Below are 8,203 nucleotides of genomic sequence, written 5' to 3' on the forward strand. Positions count from 1 at the left end.
TTTGATGATGAGCTAAGCTTACGTCGATCTTCCTCGTCATAACACTTCGCCTTGAACTACGAGCTTGTTTCGAGTTTGTGTCATACCCTTGGTTTCAGTAACCTTTCGCTTCATCATTCCTTTGGCTTGATGTCATCGCCGACCGATTACATCTTCATGAAATCTCTCAACAATTGTATCGTGATCATCATCGGCATTCTGAGCTCTTCCAGGATGTCAATTGAGTTCATGATGAGAAATACCATCCTTGCCCTCGATGATCTGTATTATCATCGACCACTTTATTGACTTCCCTCCAACACAAACTTGTCGTGTTTTGTGTTATACCTTGAGTTCCTTGCTATCCAGCATTTGTTCTTATTTACCTTGGAGTATTACCATCTTTAATGTCAAGAAAGTCGTGAGAATTTCACCACCTCTTAAGGATTCTTGATACAGGTAATACTTCTCACCATCACCTTTCTTTCTTGGTCCCCGTGTTGGTTCTAACCGGGATACCAACAGGTGAACGGTGATGTTTGGATTCTGCCCTTCTAGCAACCCTATTGCTTTGAAGTTAATGGTCGAACGTTCATTCTTAGACTATTGATCACGGAATCACCATTCTAACATTTGATCATGCTACCTAAGGCCATACTTTGGGCACACTTTTCAATTAATGTTTAATTGTGTATGTGTTTCCTTGAGCATACATCATTTTATCATTTGATCCGACAAATGTTATCTCCTTGTTCACATAACTACGGAAATCCATCTTTTTGGACACCTAATTGAATTATTGCCGAGTCCATCAGCCACCTCCTCATCCTCTCCTTGGCTTAATGATGAATCCCTTCGTGTATCCAGAGTCTGACCTTTGATTAAAGACCATGTCAATGCTATCTCGAAGCATGTCTGTGGTACTCCGATTTTCAAAGAGAACATTTGAAGCCCAATGCTAAATGTTTCCTGCTCAATTACCCAAACACCAGTGTATGGGTAATGTCATGAAATCCCCCCCCCTTACCTAAAGGGTTTTCTACATTATATCATGTCAAGGAAATCATGCTCTGCTTGTCCTTGGGAAGGATATACCCTTGAAATATGTGTTTAAACACATTTTTCCTTTCCATTGTTCTGTTTAATCTGATAATCATATTTTCCTTTCCATTGTTCTGTTTAACCTTCTTGAGGTTTATATGATCTAAGCAGTAATACGTCACTGCTTTTATAAGCACCTCAGTGTACAACTCTGTCAGTAAGACCTTGTTACTATTGTTGTTGACATCCTGGTAACCCCCGATGGACGAGAACTTTGCCTATTGGTACGCCTTGTTCAACGAGCAGGAAAATGGTTCTCTTCGTCCCTCGCCCTTGGTACCGATGTTGTTGCCAACATAACTGACATGCTATCCGCTGACATGTCTTGCCTACATGGTCATGCAAGACGTCACCGCCCTTCCTACCGTTAACTCACATGGTGGGCCCATAACCCACAGTTCCCAGGATCGAAACCTGACTCTCTTGTACACCTCTATCTCCGAAGTTATTCCTCGCGCTTGACTTCATATGTAGTTCACAGGTCACCTTCCTAGAGATGATCTACTTTGGTATCAGAAATAATACCTATTCCCGCTGCTCCGAACCCTTTTCGTGCCCCGTTCCAGACAACGAACGATTGTCTAAACCACTTGAAACTTCTTACTGTACCTTCTTGCTTGGCTCTCGATGTGTTTCATTTTACCAACTCGAGAGATACTCATGTAATCATTCATGGGATAACCCCCAGTGATTACCCCTTATAGCCTTCCATCGTTGTCGAGCAGCCCCTGTCCTAGTCGTAAGCACGACAGAGTTCCAGAAGAAAGGATGCGTACTACATCATGATGACCTGAAGGAGAGAAATGAAGACATCAACATAATGGATCGACCACTTCGAGAAAAGCAACCAAGACCGAGAAGGTCCGTTAGAATTTCGTAACAAAATTCCCCTCACTTCCCCTCTTAAATCTCGGGACGAGATTTCTTGTAGTGGAGGAGAATTGTGATGCCCGGATAATTAAGCTATAGTAAATCCCTGTTAATGATGCCACGTCACCTCTGTCGCTGTAGTTAGTCTCGAGTTAGATCAAAACTGATTTATATTCAAAATTAAATTAATGTCAAACAATTAAAGTTTTCAAAAGTCAAATCTAAAATGTTCAAAGTGTAGCAAATAAATCATATATGATTATGGTGGTGGATCCAGATTAACATACAATGATTAAATGCACTAGATAATAGGAACCGTTGCTGAAATAATTATTTAAACGTCTCTTAAATAATTAAATTATTAAAAACTACTTTTTATAACTACAAGAATAATTGTGGCGGTGATATAATTACTATTAATAATTTAGGTGCTAACTATATGTTTTACAAAACTAAAACAATTAAGGAAATGAAATAAAACAGAAAGGCAAATAAAAGAAAAGAAAAACAAAATACAAAAAAAAGATAAAAGAGAAGCCCCCCACCCCCGCGCTGGGCCACGGCCCAGATGGCCTCGGGGCCAATTAGGCCGGCCCAGCCGGCTCCTACAACACCCCTGGGGTGACCAAACCCTAGCCCAACCGAACCCCACTCCCCCCCACGATCCCCCACTCCCCCCGATTGCCCTCTCTCGCTCGCCCCCCGATCTGGATCGGGGCCGCACGACCCCGTCGGTCACCGTCGCCCCGCTTCTACCTCGCCGGCACCCCTTCCTCGTCGTCGCCTGCTCGTCCTCCTCCAGCTGGACCACCCTGAGCGCGGAGCCGCTCGACCCCGACGCCGGCAGCTTCCCCGAACGTCGCCGCCCTCCGCTACCCCCATCGTCGGCGACACTGCCGCCACCTCCCCGAGCGCTGCCTTTTCCCTGCAGCTCCCCTGTGAGCTCCCCCTCTCCTCGTCCGGTCACCGCCGTGGCCGCCCCTCCTGCGCTCCCTCGTCCCGTGCACGGCACCCGGCACCCGCGGCCGCGCCCCAGCTCCTGGCCGCGCCGGCCCCAGTCGATGCGCGCGCGCTCGCGCGCCCAGCGCCCCGCTGCCACCCCGGGGCCGCGGCCTCCTCTCCCCGCGCCGCGCCTGGGCCGCGCGCCCCACCATCCACGCTGCGTCGCGCGTTTCCGCGACCGCGGCCCTCGCGCGCTGGCCGCCGCTTGGGCTACGGCCTTGACCCCGCACCCGCGCCCGTAAACCCGCCTGCCACGCGCGCCCCGCCCTTCGCCGGCGCCGTCCTCTGCCGACGACGCCCACTGCTTGCCGTCGCGGCGCCTGCCAGCGCGCATCGCGGCGGCACACCCCGCCATGGGTTCTGTTGAGCGAGCCAGCCGGTCCCTATTGGATTAGTGGGGATAACCCCCCAGATTAGTTTAAGGGCTAACCCCCCTGTGGGTATGACTAGTGGGGCTGCCCCTGTTAGAACAAAAAAAAGAATATCAAAATAACTAAAACAATTAATAATTAATTAATTTAATAATTAATTAACTTAAGTAGATCTGTTAAATTAACCTGATGAACTCTGATTAGGTAACCTAATAATTAATTAATTAATTAATTATGTTTAGTTAAACTATGACTATGACAAGTGGGACCCACGCGTAAGTTTGACTAGTCAACAGGACCGTTGACTGCTGACTGGACCTGCTGACTGTGCTGTTGACCCAGTCAAGGGCCCATCTGTCAGGTTGACCAGTCAACCCCTGTTGACTGCTGAGGTCAGCATGACATCATGCTGATGTCATAAATTCAATTTTGAATTAAATAAAATAATTAATTAAATTCCATAAAATTAATAAAATCTTTAGAAAATCATATCTTTTAATCCGTAACTCGGATTAAAATATTTTCAACATGAAAGTTGCTTAGAACGACGAGACGAACCCGGATACGCAACCCGTTCGTCCGCCACGCATCCCTAGCATAGCAAACACGCAACTTTCCTCCTCCGGTTCACCGGTCCGAAAACGCGAAACACTGGGGATATTTTCCCGGATGTTTCCCCCCTTCACCGGTATCACCTCATACCGCGTTAGGGCACCCCTAGCACCGCTACTTGCCATGTCATGCATCGCCATGTATTTGTTTGCATTATATTTATTGTTTCTTCCCCCTCGTCTCTCGCTAGACACCGAGACCGACGCCGCTGCTACCCAGTACGACTACGGTGTTGACTACCCCTCTCTCTTGCCAGAGCAACCAGGCAAGCCCCCCCTTGATCACCAGATATCGCCTACTCTACTCTCTATACTGCTTGCATTAGAGTAGTGTAGCATGTTACTACTTTCCGCTAATCCTATCCTGATGCATAGCCTGTCCTTGCAACTACTGTTGATACCTTACCTGCAATCCTAATGCTTAGTATAGGATGCTAGTTTATCATCTGTGGATCTACATTCTTGTCCGTCTGCCATGCTATACTATCGGGCCGTGATCACTCTGGAGGTGATCATGGGTATATACCATATACTTTATACATGATACATGTGGTGACCAAAGACGGGTCGGCTCATAGGAGTACCCGCGAGTGATTCACGGATTGGGTCCGAAAGGACGTTTGTCCCGACGGCCCTCTGAGTGGATCGTTGTGGCGATGCGACATGGCAGGTTAAGACCACCTAGGAGAGAGGTGGGCCTGGCCCTGGTCGGCGTTCGCGGTTATTTCAAAATAACACGTTTAACGAGATCTTGGTATTTGATCTGAGTCTGGCTATTGGCCTATACGCACTAACCATCTACGCGGGGATAGTTATGGGCACTCGACGTCGTGGTATCAGCCGAAGCCTTCGTGACGTCAGCGATTGAGCGGCGCGCGCCGGGTTGGACTGGAACGCCTGCTCTTGTATAAGGGAGGCTAGGTCTGCTCACCGGCCGCGTACGCAACGTGCAGGTGTGCAATGGGCGATGGGCCCAGACCCCTGCGCCATAGGATTTAGACCAGCGTGCTGACCTCTCTGTTGTGCCTAGGTAGGGCTGCGACATTTTGATCTTTCGAGGCCGGGCATGACCCAAGAAAGTGTGTCCGGCCAAATGTGATCGAGCGTGTTGGGTTATGTGGTGCACCCCTGCAGGGAAGTTAATCTATTCGAAATAGCCGTGATCTTCGGTAACAGGACGACTTGGAGTTGTACCTTGACCTTATGACAACTAGAACCGGATACTTAATAAAACACACCCTTCCAAGTGCCAGATACAACCGGTGATCGCTCTCTAACAGGGCGACGAGGAGAGGATCGCCGGGTAGGATTATGCTATGCGATGCTACTTGGAGGACTTCAGTCTACTCTCTTCTACATGCTGCAAGACGGAGGCCGCCAGAAGCGTAGTCTTCGACAGGACTAGCTATCCCCCTCTTATTCTGGCATTCTACAGTTCAGTCCTCATATGATACCTTTATTCCATTTGATACCAAGGCATACATATGTAGTGTGGCTCCTTGCTTGCGAGTACTTTGGATGAGTACTCACGGTTGCTTTTCTCCCCATTTCCCCCTTTCCTATACCCGATTGCTGCGACCAGACGTTGGAGCCCAGGAGCCAGACGCCAGCGTCGACGATGACTACTACTACTACTCGGGAGGTGCCTACTACTACGTGTAGCCCGCTGACGGCGACCAGGAGTAGTTTAGGAGGATCCCAGGCAGGAGGCCTGCGCCTCTTCCCATCTGTATCCCAGTTTGTGCTAGCCTTCTTAAGGCAAACTTGTTTAACTTATGTCTGTACTCAGATATTGTTGCTTCCGCTGACTCGTCTATGATCGAGCTCTTGTATTCGAGCCCTCGAGGCCCCTGGCTTGTAATATGATGCTTGTATGACTTATTTTATTTGTAGAGTTGTGTTGTGATATCTTCCCGTGAGTCCCTGATCTTGATCGTACATGTTTGCGTGTATGATTAGTGTACGATTGAATCGGGGGCGTCACGTGCTACTAACTCTATTACTTGTGAAGCATCCATTTTGAAGGAGAATGTTGAGCTTCAGGCTCAACTTGAGTTGCTATCTAGCAATTATGGGAAATTGGAAGAAAGCCATGAAAAGTTCTCAAGCTCTCATGATAATATTCTAGTATCCCATAATGTGGTAAATATAGCTCATGAGGCCATGATTGCTAAGATAACATCTAGTGAGCCTCATGTGGATACTAGCACTATTTTGAGTCAAAATGCTATATTGCCTTGTGCTAGTCCCCGTTATTCATCCATGCATAACATTGGTACATCTTGTGATGAATTTCTTTCCTTGCCTTGTTGCTCTAACGATGAAGCTTATACTTCCTCTAGTGCTTGTGTTGAGACTAACCATGTAGAGGAAATCAAAGAGTTCAAGGCCCAAGTCACTTCTTTGAAGAAAGACTTGGAAAAGTGTCATGAAGGGAAGGCCACATTCAACAATATCTTGAATGTGCAAAAATCCCCAAATGAAAAAGGTGGACTTGGATTCAACTCCAATAAGAATAAGAAGTCCAAGAGCAACAAGAAGAAGGGCCAAAAACAAGTCAAGAATTCGGCCAAGATCGTTTGCTTCAAGTGAAAATTGAAGGGCATCATGTTAGATCTTTCCCTTTGAAGAAGAAGGCCATCAGTGACAAGCAATAAGGAAGCGGCAACAAGTTCATTCTCATGCTCAACCTCAAGTTGAAGCAAGACCTCTTCCCAAGAAAACTCAAGCTAATGCTTCTCAAGTTGAGAAATCAAGTGAGAAGAAAGTGAAGAGCAGACTCGTCAAAAAGGTGACGTTGCTTCTTCATGCACGAATGGTACCCTATCGAACCCTATTATAATTGATTGTATCTATTCTCTCGAGAAGGATAAGGTTAGCAATGTGTTTGCCAAATTTTTTGGTACTCAAAGTGGTGTAAAGAAAAGAAACATTTGGGTAGCCAAGTCTATCGTGACTAACCTCTTAGGACCCAACTTGGTTGGGGACCAACAAGCTCAAACTTGATCAATAGGTGTCTTTGAAGGGCATTGGAGACTTGGCTACATTATGAAGAATTAAGGGGAATTTATCATTCTTATTTTCTCAAGCCAAGTCAATTGGGTTATCAAGTTTCTATACTATATCCAATGTGCCTCCTTCCGGTAACTTGTACTTAAATTGTTTACATTGAAAGTTACTTGCACCTTTGCCTGTTTTGGCTTTGTTCCTTGCATGTGTTTGTATATGTGTACTTCCAATTTGCTTATCTTGAGTAATCAAGTATGTGTATGTTTGTTTGCACTTCATGTATGTGTCAGTTGTGTTTTGAGCCTTTTGCATCTTGTTTGTATCTTAATTGGCTCTTGTGAGAGATTAATGTAATATCCCATTGTGGGGGAGTGATGTGCCTTGTGCACCCCACAATCCTATAAATGTGTGTACATGAGGAATATCATCTAGTATTGATATTACAAGATTATCTAGTCGCTATGTGGTATGTCTTCTCATGAGAAATTCAAATTCTAAATAGTCCATTAATTATCTCTTGTTGGATCCTCTTATTGCCTCTTGTTAAGTCTTTATTGGTATCACATTATGGGGGAGTAATATGCTATGTGCATATTACAAGCCTAGAAAATGTGTACATTTGAGATATTTGTCATCTAGAATTGATATTGTAAATTAGCATGTTCCGAGGTGGCATGTTAGCTCTACAAGTTGCAATTTGCTTGTGTTTGGTGTGAGGATGATGTCGGATATCCTTGCTATCTACCACCGGGAATTATTTCCAAATACTTCTTGTCTTTTGACAATTGGTACTCACTTATGTGTGGTAGAAATTATTGATCATCTCCACGTTTGCGTTTGCTTTTTATTCACCTTATCTCTTGCCAAGTTTGTGTCAACTCTCATTGCCTTCCGTGCCACTTGAGGATTTTGCTGTTTTCTTGATCTTGTCTAGTGTTTTGTTGATATAGTGAAAGTGGTGATCTTACCTTGTGCATTTTGTATTCAAATGCAAATTCTCTATAATGCACAACTTGTGGGGGAGCTATCCTATTTTCTATAAAACACTCATGTTGTGATCCATATTAAGTGTGTGTTGGTGGACGGCAAGCCGTTTCTTTTTGGTACTTTGTGCCATCATGAAACTTTGTAGAGGGCTTGGTTTGTTTGGAACCATTCTCTCTTTTGGGAGTTTGATATCTTTCTTTTTGTGTGTATCAATGGATATCTCATTCCTTGATGTATCTTTTATATCTACCAAGTGATGATTTCTCCATTTGG

The sequence above is a fragment of the Triticum urartu genome, unplaced genomic scaffold, assembly GCF_003073215.2.
Source record: "Triticum urartu cultivar G1812 unplaced genomic scaffold, Tu2.1 TuUngrouped_contig_845, whole genome shotgun sequence".
NCBI lineage: Eukaryota > Viridiplantae > Streptophyta > Magnoliopsida > Poales > Poaceae > Triticum > Triticum urartu.